Here is a 24,332-nt window from a genome sequence, read left to right as displayed (position 1 = left end):
ACAATTATCTTTAAAGCTATGTGCTGTTTTTCTGGTAATTTTACATTATGCTGTGTGACTGCAGCTCTTCAGAGCCTTCTTTCTCCTTACTCACTCTTCTTTCTCCTTGCTCTAAATTCTACAGTGTACCCAAAAGTATCAACAAGCTTGCACTTCCACAAGGAAAAAATAGTGTTCATCGTGTAATGCTGTGATGCATATGTACGTACATTAGAAAAAGGTTTCCTAATATGATTTCATTATATACATTTCATTATATACATTTGATGTTTTATTGAAATTCAATTTTCAAGACATTCAAAATAGCAGTGAAAGCTGTATTACCTACCTAGTGCAGACACTGTGAATGAGAAAAAAATGATTTGAAGTGATTTGATGGAAGTTATAGGTAGATGTAGCCAGATAGAGAGTTGAGGCAGAATTCTGCCTGTAGTGCAAAAAGGAGTCTATGGCTAGGGTTTTCTTCTCCACCTTCTCCTGCTGTTTCCAAGTGCCATGAATTTCTGAAGAGCACCAAGAGAAAGCAACCACTCCTCTGCAGAGGGCATAAGACCTACACAAACTGCTGGCGGCCTCCACCCAAATGCTGGCTGGGCGCACAACCCAGTTTTGCTTTGGAACCATCCATAGCTCAGCATGTGTTTTTGTTGGTGTTGTCATTTTGTTTGTTTCTGTATTGTTTCTTCATTCTGGATTTTTTCTTTTATTGAAACGAAGTAATTTAAATTAACTTTTATATTTTTTTTCACTAATATTTAGATTGGTTTTCAAATCCAAAGCATATGCAGGAAGAATAAGTCCTTTTTGTTGTTGTTTGTTTGCTATTTTATTTTATTTGTTTTATTTTTTATTTATTTTATTTTTATTTCCAGGGAAATATATTTTCTCCTTTAATCTCTTTCAGCAATAGCAACTGCTGTAGAGACTGCTTGTAACAATAGCAGGCAAGCATTTTTCCATTCCAAACATAGGAATGTAGTCTGATGGTATCCCTTTAGAGGAGTGTATGAAACCTTTAGGTGGCAGCCAAGGGCTACAGTTCCAATCCCCAGATTTATTAGCTGTGTGGTTTATGGCATCTGCTTTGAGTGGCAAAGAGGATATCTAAAAGAAGAGTGACTTTCTAACTCATCCAAAAGCAAAGTGGGAGAAATTTCACATAGGTGCTTTGTTGTTACTATTACTATTACTATTATTCTTTATTATTTATTATTATTAATTTATTTTATTATTACTGTTATTAGTAGTAGTAGTAGTAGTAGTATCAATGTGGATATATCTGGATATATGGGAATGCACCTGGGAATGGAACTGGGAATGGAACTGGGAATGAAACTCTTTTTGTGGTCTGTTGCCCTCCTGGCCACCCTCTGCATCTTTCAAAGTACTCTTAAAAACACACTGTAAAGACTCACATCTTACTCCTATTGATAAATCAGTTGTAAAAATGGCATTCAATAGAGTGCTTTTATGTTATATTCAGAATGTGAATAATACCTTGGGTCTATACCTAGGAGGAGGCTGGAAACACTTGGCAGTCCCCTGACATGTACCTCCTCTGCCCATCACAGCTGCATTTTAGGGACTGCGGATCCCCTTCCCTCCTGGGCACAGAACAGCTTTGCAACAATCCTGGGAGATTTAGAGCATTCCATAGGAGGCCATGTCTCCATAGGTGTTCATTTGATGTATATCTTCAGGAATTGTATCTTCAGGATTACTGTCACAGTCTTCCCCCATGCTGCTCTAATACAAAGTTTTCTGAAAGCATTTTTTTCATAAAGTGGTGTTAAGGTATATCCTCACAATACCTGACTAAGATGTCTAGAGATGTCAAAATGTTTGTTAATGAAGATAAACTCTTTTGAAAGAAACTGCCCACTCCAGAGACTTTTTCTTAGGAAAGAAAAAGTGTTTTTTACAAGTAATTTCACAATGTTTTTTATTTTTATTATTTTTATTTTTATTTTATTACACTTCTATCTTTTATATGAAGAAAACAGTCACATTTCTATTTTTTTCTATAATCATATTTCTATGTTGTGGGTTAAAAACACAGAAAATTAGAGGTTTACAAATAGCCTCGTGTTTATTGTACTGTTTTCAAAGTTCTGCTTTGCATAATTAACAATCACATGCAGCTACAAATCACTTTGTTTACCTCCACAGTATAATGCAGTATGCATCTTCTCACCATCCCACGGATAGGCTGAAGTATTCAACATTGCAGTGCAAGCAGCCTACATACGTGCTGAACAAACATCCAAGTTCAGAAGTGAGACAAGTAATTGTGTACACTGATTACAGACCAGATGTTAAAAATCAAGTAGTTTAACTTAAATGACTAGCAATTCAAAGACAAACAAGGTCAGTTTACATCAAGATTTGCATTAGAAAATATAATTTTCCTGGAACAGCTTGTAAATGTGTATGGCCTGACTGAGTATGTGGATAAGGAGATTTGTTTTCTGCCTGCTTTTTCTTGTTTCTTTCACATTCTCAATTTTGCAAACATACATAATTGTGGGACAGGCATAAGTTTTATTCCCACTATTTCTGAATGTTCAGGTACAAGCAAGGCTCTCTCCTGAAGACTTACTGCTGTTGTAAAATACACCTGGACTGATGATAATACATCTGCCTACTTGCAGAGCCTGTTAACTGGCTTGTGCCTAGTTAGCTCCAAGCGGAAGCAAAGAGATGTGAGTTTGCCTGTTCCCACCTATGGAGAGGTGCCTCACTTTTCTTAACACTGTTATGCCCTTACTTCCCCATGTTGTTGCATGGTAGATCACCTCCTGTTGTACAAAAAGGGAAGGCATCAGACTTCACAAATTCTTTGCATTTTAATCATTCACTCCTATTATTCAGCCAAAACATCCTTTCATTCAAGCCCATGCTTGATTTGCTATAAGATGTCTTTTTCTTCTGCCTGCATTTGTCTCCAGGAAGCACTGAACAGGGCCTCTAGTTCATGGGGTTGAAATTTCTTAGTAAATAGAATGGTCTGAGTTGATGTGGAATGCAGCCAGAATATTACAAAAGATGTCCTTGTTCATTCAAAAGGCATCAATAGATGTTTACATGGCAAGAAAAGGTAAAGACAAAAGTCTTCCACCCGAACAATACACACTCCTCTTGTGTGTGTATTTGTTAATACTGGCAAGTTGTTTGTTCATATAACAAAACACTGGAGAATGACTTACCAGAAGCAGAGTTACTAAGTTGTCCACTTTCTTTTTTACTTAAATAATTTATTACTGCATAAACATTCTCTTTAATTTAGAAATGTCCATCCACTGCCTATTCAGCTGTGCAGTCTTTCCTGCGGTAACATTTCTTTGGAGGCTCTGTGTAACAGTGACCAGCCAGGCATTTATGCTCTGTCTAGTGCTGAGCTAAACCAAGTTCTTTTGTGATACATTTCCCTACCAAGGGAATATTTGGGATTTCAGGTTAGTTGGAAAGTGTTCTTTTGGGAAACAGGTTAGAAATGATCTCACAAATTGCTGGAAACTAGGGGCTTAGTGCAATGGGAGGTAAGAGAGGACGTGTCCAGGATGGTGAAGAAGGAATTATGCATTAGCTCACATAAATCATAATAGCAGGTGTGGATAATTACACTTTAGTAAAACTGTATTTGAAAGCAGTTAAGTTGTAGTTTCTTAGCAACTGCTGCTGACAGCTACATTTTAAGCGGTCAAAGCTTTCAGATTAGGTAACACCCATAGCTTGTTATACACCCATAGCATTGAATGGAGAAAAACAATAAGCAGAAGTGTTTCTCCCATCTAAAAAGAAATACAGCAGAAGGCCAGAGTCATAGAGGAGGTGATTAAATAGAAAAAGCAGAAATTGCTTTTACATTTCTAGATAAGCATTTTCAGGAAGAACTTCTTAGGAAGAACTGTTACTGAGAAGGGCGTGACCCATGTCTACTGAGTGTAATGGATGGAATGTTAGGGAATGTTAGCAGGTCCATAATTTGTTTATAGGTAACTTTGTTATTTCATTAACACATTTTGTTATGTCTTTTCATACATTTGTCATGTTTCAAATTTATATGTGTATTTTAGGGTGCATGTAAAGAATATTCTATGGGAATGAATGTATCTATATTTAGTATGAAATGTAAATGTTGTAAGCACTGTTCATCACTTAGGACCACGCTGCTAGCAAGGTATTTTGGGGTGTAGGATAAGAACATTTCATTGAAGAAGACTGTGCTAAAGCCAGTTAAGAAGTAAAGAATAGTTAAGGAGAATGAGTCTGAAGGGCTCATCTTTTTGACTAGGTGATGCAAATTTGTATTTGGCTATTTCATTTTGTAGTGTCTGAGTCATCTTTAATTCCTTAAAGGTGCTCCACAGAAAGTCCTACTTCTGACTGTTAATAATATCCCTCTGTTAGCTAGGTCCTATCCTAGGTCCAAAGAACAGTTGATATCATACTCTTAATTCATTATACATAGAGCCAGCAAAAAGGTTTTTTTTTTTTTTTTTTTTTTTTTTTATCATTTTGAAGACAAACTATCAAACCATTTTCTAGCTACATGGATATATTGGCTTGGATATATTACCCTGGAAAAATTCTTCAACCCGAGACAGAAAGGCAAATGTGTTAGTTAGTTAATTAGTTAGTAAAAACCTTCACATTCTGGGCAAGTGTCCTAAAATCTGATTTATTATTTTGGATGCGAATGTCAATCTGTCTGTTACATGAATGCCAGGTATATGCTGTGTCCTTATTCCAGCTCAGTAGAAGTGTTCTTACTTTTTAAAGTTAAACTTATGTACATGTATGTCTTTTAGAACAGTGGAATTGACTTCTACAGGTGTTAAAACACCTTAGACATTTCCATATTTTGTTTTAAGTGTAAATCATATTCATATGGCCTGGCTTTTTTTTAACACAGATATATATTAAAAAAAAAAAAAAGTATCAAAAAGACCCTATTCTAACATGATGTGCCACTGTGTCCTTCCTGATGGAAAAAGGATGTACTCTGTACTCTGTAATGTAAACTAGTACTCTATAATACCGTAATGAGGACAGCATAGTGTTTATTGAGAATGACACATTACACAAAATATACACAGTGCCAATGACTGATAAAAGTAACATGGTTCATTTTATTCAGTTCACTAGACTTTTATCTGGTCGTGCTTTTACTTTTATCCTATGTATCCTCATACAACCTCTAGTATGACATGGATTCTAATATAACTGCAGCTAAAAGGCATTTACTTGTTATACGATCCAAAACACATACAGTATTCCCAGGGGCTCACTATGATGTCTCAACATATTTAGAGACAGTCCTTGGATTTGAAGAGAATAATTTATTTACCCAAGACTGTATGCTATTAAAGGCTGAGTCTCTTTTTGCCTTTTAATAATATCTCATTGAAGTATCTATCCACCAGCTTTTAAAAAATGTGAGATTTGCTGATCACTTTAATTTCTTGAAATGAGTCTGATATTTTTTCTTCTCACTTTTCAGTGTTTTATTCCTGACCTGCTTATTAATTCTATTATTTCTTCATGTAACATGAAAAAACATCTTTTGCTACTTCACTGTTCCATTTAATCTATATTCCACAGAGCTGACGAATATCCATGATTTTCACTGTGGGATGGTACGCAGATGTTACAGTGGAGGATATATTTATCGGCTGGAATTTCAAGACAGAGAAAACTTAAACGATATGAATCTGAAAAGCAATTTAAGTTGTCTTCAGTGCCTTTGATTCTGATGAATATGCTTCTCTTTTGTTCTGCATGTTTTCATGGATTTTTCAAGTGGAAGTGCTGAATGGTAAATGCTAATTGGCTCTGCCAGTGAATATAGTGAATATACACCAAACCCCCAAATTTCAGAAATGACCTGGGATGCAAAGTACCACCATATTGAGCAACACAATTGTTAGATATCTGAATTAGACAGAAGCTGGTTTTCACTCTAGTTCCCACTGAAATCAAGTGGATTGCAATCTGAAATCTGAAGATGTTTGACTACCTCTATGCACACGTTGCAATAATAAAAGGGGGACCTATCCCTTAAATTAACATATTTTTATAGTTTAAAAGAGATAATGCTCTCTCTACACAACCTTTGTCTATACTGCCAATTAAATCATTGACACTTCATTTCTTCTTTTGTCTGTAGTCTAGTATTGAAATACAGCAGTGACTCAATGCTGTATAAAACAGGTCCATATTTTACTTTTTAACTTTATGGTTTTAAAAATATCCACATGCCAACTCTGTGCATGTGGCATCATTGGGAAAGAATTTGGAGGCAGAATAAAAGTATTAATTCCTTTCACCAGAATATTCCACCTATTTAAAGATCTTAGAGCAGACAGATGGGAAATGCCTAAAAACATAGAAACCCAGGGGAAGCAAAAAAGAACAGGTTGGAATGGACCATCTGTGAAAACTTTTTGGGAATCAGATAGACTTGAATAGCTGGCATAAAGAATGGAAGCCTCATTACCTCCAGATGATGCAGATGCTGGGTCTGTCTTAAAATGTTACAGAATTGTTCAAACTTCACAGCAGTTATTCTGGTAAGTTTGTTGAAAGGCATTGTCTGAGATGGATTTAATTGGCTAAAACCACCTGAGCAATTAAACAGAACAAGGCTCCTTTCTTTTAGGTCAGTCTATAGCCAAGATTTTCAGTCTTGTTTTATTATGCAATGCATGAAAACTGACTTTAGTCAGACAAATTTGGCAATTCTGTGAGAATTCCTGAAATTACTTGCATGAAAATGTAGCTGAATCATTTTACTACTAGAGTTAAAAATCCTAGTGGTCTATGAAAATTCACAATTAGGGATTTTTTTTTCCTTAGGATTTTTTTTTTTTTTTCTCAAAATATATATTTTTTTCTATTTATCTAGGTGCATATCTTTGGAGGAATGAAGAAAAATTGTTTAATTAGCTCCAATGACAAAGAGCAATAACCTGTTTTTATAACACTATTCTTAACACTTGTTACTTTGTAGTAATAAACAATCTGCAGCCACAGAATCTTTAGGTGTTACCAAAGACAAAATAACTACAGAGAGGAACAGGACATGATATTGGCTATAATTTAAAAACAACCTCTAAAATGACCTATCTCTGAAAGAGATGACCTTTCTCTTGAAAGTTCTTTTAGAGTCATCTTGCTCTTCCACTCTCTCCTCATGAGATTCTGTTTTAAGTGAAGGTTTCTGAGCAAAAGCTTGGAATGTGTGTATATAACAACATAATTAGTCAATACAACAAGTGAGCCATTCAATTTGGAATGAAAAATTCACCACCAGATTTTTTAAGAGCTGCTGAAATCATGAGGATAAGCCTGCTGCCAGTCTGAATATCACAGGGAAGAAAGATCAAAGGATTGTTCAGAGTCAACCCTGTTCAGAGCAGGGTAAAATTAACATCAGGAAAAGGGCATTTGTTTTTTATTTATTTATTTTTATTATTATTATTTTGTAATTGCTTTTGTACAGAATTATTTTACAGAAGACAGAAAACTTGTTTTAAAAATTTCAGGCTCAATTTGATCCTCCATAGAAGCAAAAAAGTTGCTATGGAGATGGACAGTGCAAAGACAAAATACAGATATCTAGATATCTAGATTTCCCAGAGGAATGTAATTTGAGGCATAAGTAAACTGCTTAAACAGTATAAACACTGTGCTGGAATGTCTTGTTTTCTCCATCAAAAGTATAATAAAATATCCCTAATCCTGTTATTGCTTTAGGAATAGATTTTTAAAAAAGATCAGTCATTCTTATAATATTGCTTTTTAAAAGTTTAAGTAAAGGACTATAGAGAAACTTTTTTTTTTTTTTTTGTTACTGCCTAGGTGCCATTAAAATTAAAGGAGAAACCAGCAATAAAATGAAGAAAACTTTGCAGAAAAAACAGTGGTGTGGACTTTGCTGATGTAAAAAAATCTTGTTTCCTGTGAGTTCAGTATTCATAACAAATGCATGAAAATGTATTACTTTCTCTTAATTGCTATAATATATTCTAAGTCCATGTGGCACTTCCATGTGGAGACAGGAAGGACAAATGCTTCTCTGAAACTCATGCATCTGCCACTTGGCAAAAAATCTTCATTAAGCTTTTGTGTAGGAGGACCTCTAAACATACATGTATGGTGGTGGAGATTTGATTCTGTCCCTAAGAAGGCATCACAGGATATATTTTTCACAGACCTGCCTGGGCCATTGAACTCCAAAAGTAATAACTTGGGAAAGTGATATGGCCTCAAAATAATCAAGGACAAAATATTAAAATGATGCTTTTTCTACAGTAACCAGTAATTCACCAATGGGAAAGATCACAACAAAGTCACTGCTACTTTTATTGAAGTTCACTATTTTACCTGCATATGCTGTTTAAAATCATAGCTTCTATTTCAGTTAAACATCCTTATACCTCTAGACCGCTATGAAAATAGTAAGTATCCTAGTAAACTGTAGGTTAAAACTTCTCCTTTTTTTGTTTTTGTTTTTGTTTTTGTTTTTGTTTTTGTTTTTTTTTTTTGTTTGTTTTGTTTTATTTTGTTTTTTCATAAGCATTATTTTCATACTTCTCTCATTTTTTTGCAAGTAGCTGGTGGAATTCAGTATCTATGGCCTTTTGCATTGAATCACTGTGTAGTACCACAACACAATGAAGAAAATATTCAAGCTATAAATCAGATAGACCTCCTTCATGGATACCCTATTCTTAATATTCATCTGGAAGCTATTAAAGCATGTGGACTTCTCTTCAGGGATATTTTGGAGACAATAAGGCACAGATTTTTAAATATTTCTCTACATCTGTGACTATCAGTCAAGTTTTTGAATGATCTTGACTGTGCCTGATATGTTTTATTATAATTCCTCTATACATATGTAATACCTTATAAAGCTGAATATGTATGCTCAGATTTTCTCTCATTACAGAAATAAAATATTTGGAAGCCCTTCCAAATAACGGCTGGATCAACTGGGAAGTCGGCATCAATTTTCCTACACCCAAGTGCTTCTGTGTATGCACAAATGCCTCTTGTAATGAGTGCTAGTTCATTGAGAATTAAATGATTGAATGTGAGCTGTCTAGAGTCCTTCCATGTATTTTCATTTCTAAAAATATGTATTTTGAAACACCCTGACATGGTTTTCAAAAATTGTTACTAGTATTTGATTAAGATGTGTTGTCACCTCCTCATTCGGTTCTGGAGGTGGTTAAAATAAAGCTTTTAGAAGTTCAGAAATAGTATTTGAGCCTAGTCTCCATCCAAACACTAGATGGGTAAATAGGGACTCAGTAACTTTCTCTTTAGTAAGTTCAAGCTTAAAAGAAATACACGGATAGTTGTAAAAGTTATTAATAGGGAAGGTTTAATTTCCAAGAACTACAAATATTCCCAATACCATCTGAGATAGACTAATTTATTTGTATGACAAAAGTAGTTTGGTCTCTGGAGACAGAACAGGAATTAACTGAAGTTTTGGTGAAGTTTGGAGTGTAAACAAGTTTCTGTAACCATGATGTTGTGGTTTAACCCAGCTGGCAGCTAAACACCACACCGCCCTTCGTTTACCCTCCCCCCTCCCTCTCTGGGATGGGAGAGAGAAACGGGAAAGTGAAGCCTGTGAGTTGAGATAAAGACAGTTTATTAAGACAGAAAAGTAATAATAACAATATTAATAATAGCAATAATTATGATAATAGTACTACTACTAATAATGTGTACGAAACAAGTGATGCACAATGCAATTGCTCACCACCCGCTGACCAATGCCCAGCCCAACTCCAAGCAGCTGGCCCCCCCACCCCGGCTAGCCACCCCTACATATTGTTTAGCATGATGTCAGATGGTATGGAATACCTCTTTGGCCAGTTTGTGTCAGCTGTCCTGGGTCTGTCCCCTCCCAGCTCTTGCTGCACCCCTAGTCTGCACGTTGGCAGGACAGAGTGAGAAGCTGAAATGTCCTTGGCTTGGTGTAAGCACTGCTCTGCAACAATTAACACATCAGCATGTTATCAGCACTCTTCTCATCCTGAGCCAAAACATAGCACCCTATCAGCTACTAAGAAGAAAATTAACTCTGTCCTAACTGAAACCAGGACAGATATCAATAAATGCTTAAACATGAAGGGAAAATGTTAATTCTATCTAAAAAAATAATTGGTTCAAAACTTTTGCTTTTATTGGAAAATTTATATGTGCCACAGACAGACAGGAAAAAACAGGGCAAATCTAGCTTCTGGAAACTAGCAAGAGTCACAGCTTTATTAAAATCCCAGCAAGCAAAGAATGCGCACTCCACACTGCATAGATAGTAAATCCAGTGATGGTGGCAAGGTTCTTCAGGCAGAAGTAATGCATTAAAATCATTACACTGTCAGGCGAGCTAAGCTACTATATTCAGAACAAATGCATTTTCAGTGTTAGCAAGAGACATATTCAAACCAGATGCTTATTTTTAAATAAACTGTGACATTATCATTTAGTCTGGGCCACGTCAAATTTTTGGTGGTGGTACAACATGGCAGAAAAGTGAGAGATCTTTGGACATTGACAACATAGAATAAGGTATCCAGGAGCCCTATGGGGCAGTATGTAGAGGTAAGAGGCGGTGCTGGGACACCTCCTGTATTCCATGGAGTGATCATCCCTTTTGTCAACTCTGCTGTCTCCAGTGTCATCACTTGCTCAGGCAGAGGTGAGATTTCAGAGGCTGATCCTGAGCATTGCCAGGGTGCATAAAGAGCCAACCAGGTGTGTGCACAGCTGGCATTCTTATGCCATTTCAGCAGAGCCAGGACAGTGCCTCAACAACCCTGAGTAGTCTCAGTCTAGAGATTTTTTTATTTATTTTTTTTAATATGTAGCCCTTTGTCCCTCTAAAGCAGACATGTAGAGACAATTTTAAGCTGCTATTACCCCTTCAAAGCCAGTCCAGCTTTTGTTCAAAACTAGAACATGAGAAGCACAGGGATGGCTGCCTTTCAGCTCTCATACATTTATTTTCTACTGCATCTTTAAAAATGTTTCAGTTAAATACGTAGTTTCATACATGTGAAACCTAAAACAAAGTTCCCGGAAAGACAGGTATGAATAGTCTCTTTGCATATTCTCAACAGGGAGAGTTCTAGTTCAAAAAAAAAAAAAAAAAAAAAGCACATTAAGCACATTGAGCTACCACAAATGGAGGTTTGGAGGTTCTTATGTTATCTGAAGCATGAGAAAACAGAATATTTTATAAACACAAACCCACAAGAAAGGCTGACCTGCCCTCCCTCTCCCTCCAAGTTATCCTCAATGACCAAAGAAGCTCGCCCCCACTGAAACACGCAGCACTACAGGCACACAGCCCTGGTAATAAACAAAGTGGTTATAAAAGACAAAGTCATATCCAGAGATGAAATCTGATCTAATGAAATATAAGTGTTTTACCAAATGGAAAGCAATGAAGTAGACTCTTTGAAAAGGAAACGACGGGTTAGTGACATATGGTAACTATATTACTGCATGTCTAGATTTTTCCATCAAAATATGAAATCAGATATTGGTTTGGGGGGAATCCATATTATGGATTATAAGGATAAGGATTATAAGGATTATAATTATAAAGGCAAATTCTGTTTTTGCAGGTGTTCAAATTTCTACTAGAAAAAAAAAAAAGACATAAGTTGGGGTTTTGTCAGTTTAAAATTAAATTAAAATTACAAGCGAATTACAAGTAAATTTCAGTTTGGTCAGGAATAGTGGAAGGGAATACAATTGAGCAAAGCAACATGTAGAGAAATGTATATACATATATATATATATATATATATATATATATATATATAAAAGTAACTTGAGCACAATTTTATCATGAAATAAATTGAAAGAGAAAACTTCCATTCTCAAATTTTTGAAACTTGGTGAGTTTAGATGTTCAAATATTTTATGAAGGTGATTACACATGCTCTCTATTTTCTAAATAGAAATACTAAAGCCCTGAACTGACTATGGCACGTTTGTTAGTGTATGTTAGTGAAAGAGTCCTGAAAAAAATGTATTTTTATTCTCTGCTTCCAGAGCCTCAAGGACTAGAGTTATAATGAAAGCTCTGAAGAAATAACGTGGTATCACTTTTTTATAAGCTTTTTTTAAAGAGTGGTGAAAATAATACAAGACCATTTAACCATATTAAAAAAAAAAAAAAAAAGAAAAAGAAAAAGAAAAAAAAAGTCCGAATTTTAAATATTGCTGAATAATTAGAGACACATCGATTTTCTACATCATCACTTTCTCCTGCATGAGAGAATTAGTCAGAAAAATGCAATAAAATATCTGAAGTCATGTAATGAAGAATTATTTCAAGTCAGGGCCCAATATCAAAGAAATTTGAGTCAAATCAAGCAATATAACTGCCCATGCTATAAAGGGAGCATGAGACTGAAGCTACTGAGAACATTTTTTTTTTTTCCAGCCATATCACTGCTCATCAAACAGGAAACAATAAATGCACCAACAGGTATGTCAGATTAGAGTGTAAATATATGGGAATTGGTAACAATGAAGTAAGCCCTTTTTTTTTTTTCACATTACAGGCTATGAATTTTTCTAACTGCAGACTACCACTCACAAATAACTAGCCAGTCTCCACAGAACTTTCACATCTCTCCCCCACTCCCTCATTTTTATATTCACCTTTTTAGTTCCTGATCTAGCTCAGTTATAGCCTTTCCATCTTGTCTCTTTTGGGTTCAGTGGTTTGAGATGCCATAGTTTCTTTATCAGCCAGGCTCAGTACCATCTTGAACCTTTGACATCAATACCTTTGACAATCAAATGTATATAGAGATTTTTATTTTTTTTCTAAACCAAGGGGAAAAACACAGTTCTTTAATACAAAGCCATAACTTCTCTGTTCCAAGAGGAGACGTATTACTCTACTGCTAAGGAACAAACACGCAGTAACTAGACAAGAAAACAGAACAGCTCTTTTGTAGTTCTTAAATTGTGCTTTCTTTCTTTTTTTTTTTTTAATATTCTTTTTTTGTCTCCCATGTGTAACAGCTTCTAATGTAAAGCTGTTACCAAGCACTACTGGAAGTGACTCTTATTGCCACGATGCATAAGATGAGATAATGATGTGCTGCCCAAAAAATTTCTTGGGAAGACAAAACTTATTCTGGAGGACATTGATCTCTGTAAACACTTGTTCGGTTTTTCTACAAAATAGGTTTCATACCTTTGTAACTGACCTGGGTACCAAGACCCCAGAGTTTGCAACAGATGCTTCTTCAGAAACTTACTGCTTCCTGAATTCCAAAGGTCCTTTCTCAGGCCAGCTTGTGAAAGGACTAGGAAGCCCCTGGGAACTCACTGCCCCAACATCCACCCCTTTAGGAGGCCAGACAACATAGCTGGCTTCAGAAACATGGACTCCGATTTTTTTTCTCTTGTTGTTGTTTTGTTTCATTAACAAAATGTTTTTATTTTGTTAATGTTTTAATTATTTGTTTTAATTTGTTTTAATTATTTGTTTTAATTTGTTTTAATTATTTGTTTTTTAATTGTTTTTCTTGTCTCCCCTTCTTTTAAAACAAAACAAGATGAAAACAAACAAACAAACAGAATTTCATCTTGATTTGTTAATTTAAAAAAAGAATAATATTTAAATGCATATATGTTTGTGGAAGCAGAAACATGCTTCCTGACCAACTTCAAAGAGAAATGTGACCCTAAAAATGACCAGAGGTGAATGAAGGGAAGACAAAATAAAAAAAAATAAAAAAAAAGTCCAAATGTATTAATCAATGTCTAAGTGGAGATGGACAAGATGGGCAATTTCAAATCTGTGTTTTCTTTTGTGTTTTCCCTTTGCATCCTCAACTTTTTTATTTAGGCATAGAGCTGAATGGTTACATGTTTATTAGTATGACACCAAGGGCAGAACAACGAACAACTCACAAAAAAAAGACTAATGCCCTAAGGATATATCTCAAGATTATCAGGAAGGTTATCGGGTTTTTGGAGCAAAATGTAGGGGTGAAGTTCTGGCTTGATTTAAATAATTGACAAGTATTCTTAACAAGACAATTATTGCTTTTTTTTTTTTGTTTTGTTTTGTTTTGTTTTGTTTTCCAAAATGCCATACAGATCTACGAAATTATGTAGTCTCACCCTGTTTTTAGAGTCAACAGATGTTTGTTACCTTCCAGTTGACCACAGTTTCTTTCAGTTCTTTCTGTTCTTCCCTGTGATTTCCTTAAAAATTTCTACATTTTTTTTTTAATTTGATGTAATTTTTTATTTATTTCACTTCACCAAGTTTTTCTGTGGGAGGTGATGCATAGATTGTGATTATAATTTTCCTATTTATCTGCCGTTTAATACAGAACTCTCCTGAGAAATTCCATTTTCATTCTCTGAAGTAGTCATCCTTCTACCCTCCTTACCAATTTGACATATACTTTGTGTCTTGCTTAATCACCATCTAATTTACTACATTACAGTTTATTTATTGCATTCCTGTTGGGATTTTCCAACTTCTCGTTTTATTCATCCTGACTACTAGCATTTAAACCAAGATTGCTATTCATAGTCATTATATACATGAGCAGGGGTATTTGAGTGCCTGTGTGGTCTTCATATAACTGAATTTTACCCCTTTTTTTTTTTTTCTCCCCTCATTATAAATGTAATTCTTCGTCTTTTGCCAACCATTTTTAAAACCATTTTCTTATCATGCAAATTTTTATCTGGGAAATCAGAGAAATTTTGGTGGAAAGGGGCATCAGAAAGCATCTAGCCTAACCTCCAGTTCAAATGACATATGAGCACGGTCTTGAAAGCAAAAGATGGAGACAACAGCCAGGCAACCTGTTCCATTGCTCCTCTGCCCTTGTGGTGGAAGTTTTTCCTTATATGTAATTTGAACTTTTCTTGTTTCAATTAGTACCTGTTGTCTGTCATCATCCCACCATGCATTGTTGCGAAGAGACTGGCTTCATCTTAATTCCACTCCATCTTCTTGTAGGTAGTCTCTTCTTCAACCCCTCAGCAAGATATTCTTATTTTGGCCACTGAACCTAAACCTTTGTCTTGTTTGGTCATAGACCATCATAACCTAATGCCATTATGTGTGATTTTCTACTGTTTTACCCTGTGATGCAGTCACATTTTGTTCATTGTTTCACAGCAATAAAAATCTGGTTATGAAGATCCAATTTTTCATTCCTTCAGCTTTAGCTTAGAAAATCTTCTCTTAACAGGGAAAGTAATAAAAATGCACTCTGAAACATTTGCTGTACATAAAATTATTCCTTAAACTTCCTCAGGCCAGCTTTCTCAGGCACATCTAAAAGACAAAATAACTTAAAATAAATAAATAAATAAATAAATCTAAAGCAGTCCATAAAATTAATCTCCTCTGATGTTCCCAGCCAGTAAAAAAAATCTGCCTTTCTTAGCGTGTGCTGAGCATCTCCCCGCACCAGGAGTCCTAGAGTCAGTGCTAGCAGACTGGTATGTAGGCACAGCAAAAATACACCACTCAAAACAGCTTCAGACTTCTTGTTCATTGGCTATTCACAGTTATACTGAGTGAACCAGAGAGAATTCCTTTGGGATCTTCAGAAAGACTCAATATTTTAATACAGTCTTTGATATGTGTAGGTATAAAACCCTGTTATGAGATGATGGCCAGTTCTTTCTACTGCTTTGTGTACAAAAGCAACAGTATTGAACCTCAATGAAATCCTAACATCTGTGGGAGACGTATCAGACAGGTAGGTTCTGCATGCCTGCTGTTGAAAAGCTTCATTACACATAAAGAGGGCAAATTATGATCAGTTCCATGGATTTTTACCAGCATGCCAGAAAAGAATTACTGTAAGTGGCAGAAAGCTGGTCATGAAACTGTAGGAGAGCTACATTAAGTGCAATTTGTCCTTCTCACCGAGTCTGATTAGCCAATTCATTAATTTTAGCCCCTTGCTGTGTTTTTGCTCTGTATAAATTTCTTTTATAATTATCTGAAATCATAAACTAATGATTTACCTTCCAAAGGTCACCTAGTAGGTGGCCCTCCCCATCTGACTTAATGCTGAACCAGAAGCCAAGAAGGAGAACCCAGGACAGACACAGGATGGTAGAAAAGTGCCTTCATCCCCATCCCTACCTTTCTACACAGCACAACATCAGGGCATCTTTCACGTTCTTTCTGTTGCTTTGCTTTCCAGATTTCAAATCCCTCTCTATGCTGTGGTTTCTTCCTCATTACATGGCCTCCTGTGTAGACTAGAAGGCTGAAAAGTCAGATTGACCTTTTCAATATTTCACGTTTTGCATAATTAACATATTTCTTCTGGTTAGAGAGGTTGAAAGGTTAGAAAGGTTGAAATAATAGGTAAACGGATATATCCATTGACTCAACTGGTTAAAGAGATGCAGTGTGACATTAGTTAAAATTATAACTAATGGAAAATATGAGACATGAAAAAGTATCAAATATGAAACAAAATGTCAAGTTTGTAAAAAATTTTACTTTGAGGTAACTCCTTGTTAGCCCCAGAGTTTCTCTGTATTTTGGTGATTTTCGTCATTCAGCTTTTAATTTTTCCCATTGGGAAACACCTCAAATATCTTTTACATTATTTCCGTTACTACAGGTTCTGTTCTGTCCACATTTTTTTTTTTTTTTTTTAGTGGAAGAATATGTTGCATGACCAAGGTTACCAAAAGTTCTTTTCCATGTGGGAAATAAAAGTTCTAGACTTTGGGAGACAGACTGGATGATAGTAGCATGCAACTCTAATTTTTTTGTCAAGGCATGTTTGAGGAAATATAAAGTGATGCTGCAGTACAAGTTGTCATGTCTTTACAGTAAAATCCACCGTGATATATTCATCTTCATTTCCCATGTACAGATTGTCAGAGGCCTCCTTTGCTCTTTTCTTTCTCAATCTTACTGCCCTACTTCCTTCATCATAGTCATTTGCAGACAAGATCACTTCTGGACAATTCATAGGGGAGTCTTTAATTTAAGCTAGACTTCAAGATATTTATCTTCTACATACATGTAGAGTACATACAGAGTACATTAGAGGAAGATGTCTTTGGTATTCTGGCACAAATATACTAGCTTACAGCCTAAATAGGGCTACCATTTTGTCTTCCTGATTTAAAGTGTACTTCAGAATAAAAGGGCATGATTTTTTATTTCTGAGTACATATTTTTAAACCCTCTAATGAATAATCATGCAGTTCATATCATGATAGGTCATTCTAATACTGTTTTTATTCCTTGGATAGTGTTAGATTTTCTTCTTTCTCAGTTGAATCTGTTCAGTGAATTGGTGCCTGCCATCATATTTTGCAGTTTATTTCATGCATCGAAAATCAGGCTTAAGAAATATAAAAATTCAGTATTTGATAAAGACACATCAGAAATCTTTGTATTAAAGATGTAACCACTATCTAGAGTTAAAAGGTTGACAATTTGAGAGGTATAACTAGATTTTATCTTCATATAAGTTGTTGGTGAAGTTCTGAAGAGGGCTTATATATGTAAAAGTATGCATGATGACATCAGAAATCCTCTGGGAAAAGGGACACAAATTATCCTTTTACGAGGCAGAGATATGTTCTTCAAAGAAAGGACATATGTGTTATTTGTCACAGTCATGAAGAAAAATTAATAAACAGTATGCAGCTATGAAGTGGGGAAACAGTTGCAGCATGTCTTCCACTTGCTGAATTAAGTATTACAAAAAAACATATGTCATATGTGTGTGTGTGTGTGAGCATATGGCTCTGTTCTTTCAGTACATAAGCTCCCCATGAATTCTAAATTTACACTAAATCAAAATGAGCAAATGGTGCCACAAATTGCTTATTCCATTTCTGTCCTAGGTGATGTTCCAAAAAACATAGAACTACTGATGCTGTATCTATTACAGAGTTGTTACTGTCAAACTTCAGCCCTCAGAATAATAAGCCATAGATCATTTTCCCAGAATTGCAAAATTACATCTTTTTAATTTGCCTATCATTGCTTAAGCTTTTATGTTTCTGTTTGTTTTAAAGTTTTTCTCAGTCTCTATAAACTGGATACACTGGATATGTGTACTGTTCTATACTCATGCTTAAGTATATAAAAGTATGTGCATGGTTCTTACTTTTCCATATATATATTAATTCCAGAGAAAAATCACTACCAGTTGCACACACCCTAAATGTCTGTTTTCCATAGTCTGTCTGGCAGAAAATACTTTGTTCTGTTGGGATCATGATAACAGGGAAGTGTACTAACTCTTTCATGTCTACATGTATATTCTCAAACTTCCATTTACAACGACCTATACTGTATTTTATATCTTTCAAAATGATCTGATTAAACAGGTTTGTCATGACAATTAAAAGTAACCTTTTTTTTTTTTTTCACTTGTTATCATATATTAAATTCCAAGTTAATATCGTAACACAATTTACAGGTAGTATCTTCCTTTTAAAGTCAGAGACTGACAAGTCCGTAATTATAGCTTGTATAATTTCATCATTTTTTTCCCAGCAAGAACAAATATGCAGACTACTTGTGTAATGATTCATTAACAGTTATAAAAAAAAGCCTTCAGTATCCAACTGCATTAAAATTTTTAATTTATTTTTCTTATAAACTGTAAAATAAAAAAGTCTTGTTATCTCTACTTTACAAACCAAAACATGGAAGAAAAGGGAGATTAAGGTCTGACCTTCAAAAGGTTTTAGTTACTTCAATCAAATATATTTATGTGTGTGTGTGCATGTGACTTCTTCAAGGTCATATCTGAAATCTGGAGTAAAGTACAGTCTCAAATTCCAGGCCAATGCCCTCTGCAAATTGTATAAGTAACACACTGCTAGAAAAGTTTGAGTCTCGAGGAGAGGAGACACCATCCTCCAGACAAAAAAAAAAAAAAAAAAAAAAAAAAAAGTTGTTTACGATATCCAGTTCCAACTAAATTTTTTTTTTTTTTAGAATTGAAAATACACTATATTTTGTGTGACTTGATTGCAAGGCTGTTCACCTACAAGTGTTTCACTTTTCAGTGTTTTTCTCTTTGTGCTGGCCCTCAGATATGTATGAGTGCTTTTTATTCTGCCAAATGCATGCTACAGGGTGCAATCACTGTTCCAAGGATCCTTTGTTGTAGGCTGTCACTCATGTGTTTAAATTGCAGCTCTTTCAATAAACTGAATTCTCTATCCACGTTTTTCTTACCCCTTTCTGAGGATTTAACAAGTTGCTTGATTAAAGACCATTTTTTAAAGCACCCCCATCCCAAAGTTTCCTGAAGTCTTAGACACACCATTTCTCATATGGATGTGTTTGAGTCTGTTCCCAACAAAGCAAAACAGACTTTTTTCTTTCTTTCTTGAATTCAAATCAAACACAGCAAACAACAAGCAACACAAATGCTGACTTCAAGGTTTTGGAACTGCAAAAGCTTAGACATAAAACTTCACTGAAAGAAATTTTACAATAACCTTATGAAGTATTCAAAAGCTTCTATTATTTTAGGCAGCAAACACCATCAAAACAAAAATTAAGTATATAAATCCTATACATTTTTACTAGGAGGCTGGAAAAATGAGAAACATACAGAAGAAATACCACCAGTCTGCTTTTTGTATGAGATGCTGTTATCCTGATGATAGGCCAAAGTTCAAAAAACTAATGTGCAAAAAGCCTGTAGTCTCTTTGCTACTACAGTTTCTAGGGCTAAGAATTGTGCGATAGAGTCTTTAATATTCTGCACACTATCTATACAGCATATATTAATTCAGCAGGTGAATAACACATTCACTTATAGCCTACTCTAACCTAATATAATTCCCAATATACAAGATTATTTTTCTAAGTGTTCAACTGCATATTAGTGATTTTATTTTAAAACATGGTCCTGTAAATTCCATGACAGATAATTATCAAATTCAAACCTGCTGAGCTAAAGGAGTAGTAGAGGCTATACAATGTGCTTTGCAGTATAAAAATGATTCTGGTATGTTTCACTTTCATTTTTTATATGTAGGTTATATTTTGGAAGGGCAGTCTGTGAATTGTACACTGCATACACAGACACACATTAGGTAGGCACAACTATAAACTATTACTCATATACATTATTATTATAGTGCACTTTTCTCCTTTCTCTGTGTTGCAGGCTAAGTAGCTAGCCAGGAAGCTAGGATTGTCTGCTCCTTCTCTTCATGTCAGGGAGCTGGAGCAGCAAAAGTTTCTTTCAGTGGTAGAGAAGCTCTGCAGAATCTTGTGCAAATACTACATACGTACATACACACATACATACAAAATACTATTATTGTAAATAAATGAGAGATCTGCCTTCAAATGTGTAACAACTGTGACAGCTGTGACTTTTTTTTTTTTCCTTTTGTCACTGAGACCTCTGAAATTAAAGTTAGTTTGATAGTAGGATAAACTACTGCAAAAGAAGGCTAGGAGTGAAATCATTTTCCCATAAAATGAGAAGTTGTTGGGTACTAATCTTGATGAAAAAGGGACATTTTGATAGAACACCTAACTTATTACAATCATCTTTCAAGGCTTATACTTCTTATTTTAAAGTGGCAAAATGTCACTATAAAGCTCACAGTTGATAAGGATGAGAGACTTTCCAAAGGTTTTCAGTTCTGCTTAATCTAGCCAGTATTTTAAGCCACAGATTCAAGAACTATGGTTAGTCTTTGAAACCGGGTGCTCAGGGATGGAGACACCATCCCTGGGGGTATTTAAGGAAAGGTTGAACCTGGTGAGTAGGGTCATGGCTTAGTGTGTGACATTGGTGGTTGGGGGACAGTTGGACCAGATAATCTTGGAGGTCTTTTCCAACCTTAATGATTCTATGATTCTATGAACTGACATGTTCTATGAACAACAGGGGCCTGTTGACCCCTGGTGGCAAATAGCTGGTCATACTGAGCACTCATGTAATCTGCAAGCAAAATGTTATGCTAAAGGTGATAGTTTTCTGTTAGAAACTCTAAGGATTTATAGTGGCCAATGTGCTATTAAGATGATCTGAGGGCTGGAAGACCTATCCTATGAAGACTGGCTGAAAGAGCTGGGGATACTCAGTTTGGAGAAGAGAAGGCTTTTGTGGCCTTTCAGTACTTAAAGGGGGCTATAAAAAAGATGGAGAGTGACTTTTTACACAGGCCAAGGGGAAATGGGATTAAACTACAAGAGGGGAGGTTTAGATTAGAAATTAGGTAGAAATTCTTCATTCAGAGGGTGGTGAGGCACTGGAACAGGTTGTTCAGAGAGACTGTGGATGCCCCATCACTGGAGGTGTTCAAGATCAGGTAGGATGACACCCTGGGCAACCCGATCTAGTGGGTGGCATCCCTGCCCAGAGATTGCAGGGGGATTGGGGGATTAGAACTAGCTAGTCTTTAAGATCCCTTCCAAGCCAAACCATTCTATGATTTTATTATAAATAAATAAATAAACAAATAAATGGCTTTAGAGTCATTCAGAGTTAATGGGTAACCAGGAAGCAAACATGCATTAAAGCCACCTTAACTGTTTTCCTGAACATTTACTTGCAGCTTGAAAGTGATACTTTCCTCCAAACAGTTCTTAGGACGAGGAAAGGTGCTACACTTTATATCCCACAGAGAAAAGAAAAATATCCCATAAAACACAAGAAAACTGTTTTCTTTCCATCTAATTATGACCATTGAAGAGTCGTCTACATGCTCCTTTCTCCCTACCACTACTACTCCATTGAAAGTGTATGTTGCAAAATCAAGGGCTCAGGAGCTGGGAAACACTGCCACTAAAATTCCTTTTTTACACAATAAATCTCTTCTCATATGATTTCAAACTACTTTTACCTTTGCTCCAGGAAGCAATTTCATTCCAGAACCTGATCACCCATGAGATTAAGAGGTCTCAAATTCCTTGAGGATCTTGTAACAATTCATCCAATGAGGGGCATTTCAGGCAACCCCCAAAATGTCCTCTACCCCTCTTTTCTGTGTGTTTGTTCTGGATTGTAATTATTTTGAGACAACACAGCTTGTGCAGATCTTAAAAAGTTATTCTCAGAATGTTTGTAGGCTTTCTGGAAGAACACTAGAGACAGTTTACAGTGTATCTGGCAACTATCAGATATATCAAACAGAGAGAAAAGACCCCTGGAGTTTTATCTTGCTTAAAATTGTCAGTATTACAAAAAAGAAAACACAGAAAAACTGCTCTGGAACAAGAAGAAAGTTTTTCTTTTTCCCTTAAGACAACATGTGCAGTCTGAACATCAAAGAACAATACTGAAAAAGAAGTAAAAGAAAGCATAAACTCTACTAACTTGAAGATGTTTAGCAATGCTTCAGTTTAGTAATTGGACTACGTCATTTGCAAAACCCACGGATCATTTCCATTTAATGGGAGCTGGGTACCATGGCAACAGAGACTCTCTTCTTGTCATCATTGGCTCCTGAAGCTGCTGAAGTTACTTCAGTGAGCCAGTGATGCTGCAAGGCCTCAGAAAACACTGATTTGCCTAAGGCTATGTCACGACTTGTGTTGAAATCTTGTTGTGTGCCTACTGTACTCACTGTGCTTGGTAAAGAATGATACTAGAGGGGAGATACTGACAAATTAAGCTTGACACGATACTGATGACAAGAACCAGCCTTCAAGTATTTGTAAGAACTGTGCATTGTTTCCTTAAACCCAACGGATTTCATAAGGTCCTTGTGTCTTTCTAAAAAGGAAAAATATTTTTTTAACTGTATTGCTATTAACAATCACATGCAAAGTGTATTTTCAAGGGAGGGCTCCATAATAAGCATTTTGTTAATGCATATCATTCAACTAAAGTTATCAAATGGCTCTACAATGCCTCTCTGCATCTTTCATCCCATTAAAAATTCCAGAGTTGATTTCTTTTAGCCCTCTCTCCAATCCCTTCAGCTGTATCAGCATGGTATTCTTTGTACAAACCAACCCTGACCTGTTGCTGTTGTATATTACAGAGCCAAGCCTGACTCTATAAATTCTCTTCACAGGCTTGGCTGTATCTTTGTTTCAAATACTCTTTCAGAGTTTATGGGATCCTTTATTTTTCAGAGATCATAAAGGTAGAATGTACTGTTGTGATCATCTGTTTTGCCCTCCCAGGTAAAACACCCCACACAATTTCTATGAAAATAATTGCTCTTGAACCATTAAACTCTGCTTATGATGGAGGATCTGCCCCAGGCCTGTCTAGTATCTCTGTAGGCTTCCCATCTAGGCATGCCAGGGAAATATTTTGATATAATATTTTCTGCACTTTCTGGACTTATGTCTGTTGGCACACTTTCTGATAGAACCTCAACAGTAAAGATTTGCATAGCAAATTGCATGATTTAGCCAAGGTGGCAGGGTGCCAGACCCATTGAGTACACTAAAGGTCATCACATACAAATGATTGTAGTGTGCAGAATCTCTCTGCTGCTTTTTTAAAATTTTCTGGTACTGGAGGAGAAGCTGCAAGGCAAAAACGTGTCTCATTTACATCTGCTTGTTTCACTTCATGTCTAGTTGGAATTTTCTCAGCATAATAATTCATCAGCAATCCAGAATATAAATTTTGAAAAAAAAAATGTATGTAACTAACACAAAGCTTAATTATGGTTTGAAAATTCTAAAAGTTTTTAGAAAATGTTTTATAAACTTCTATTTCACTTCTTTTTCTTGTCAATAATATTTAATTCTATATGTAATGATAAGCAAAATATCTTCATTTAAAGTGAGTTGTTTGACCTATGAGTAAATATGCTTGCCTTTCTGTTTGTATCATCCTGCTATAAGAAGGCTCTATGAAAATGCACGTTTTTCTGGTGACTGAGTACACTGTGTTTCCAGATTTATATTTCATAAGGAACAATTTGCTGTTTCCATAGGAAAAAAAGCTGGCAAAAGAATATGCTCTGGAATAGAATTATTCCACTATCAAACTGATGTGAGTTTCCAACTGTTTTGTGTGTGCATGTGGAATAGAGCCCTGTTATAGCAGCTTTTTTATTGCAAAGCTTTTAAAATATGACTCATTGGCGCTTTGTCAGTGGAAACATTTGTAAAATAAGTTAGAGCATTTTCTTTTAAAGATGTCTAGTGCCCCTGATTTCAAATGTTTATATACAGCTCACATTCAATAACCTCTAGATTCCAATCATCTGAAAGCAAGTTGCTGTAGTTTAAAATCACTTCATCACATTTTTTATTTGTTTGTTTGTTTGTTCGTTTTTTGTTCAACATCCCCTATGACCTCTGTTACAAAATT

Source organism: Aythya ferina (assembly GCF_964211825.1).
Source record: "Aythya ferina genome assembly, chromosome: 2".
Lineage (NCBI taxonomy): Eukaryota > Metazoa > Chordata > Aves > Anseriformes > Anatidae > Aythya > Aythya ferina.
This window is presented reverse-complemented; position numbering follows the sequence as displayed.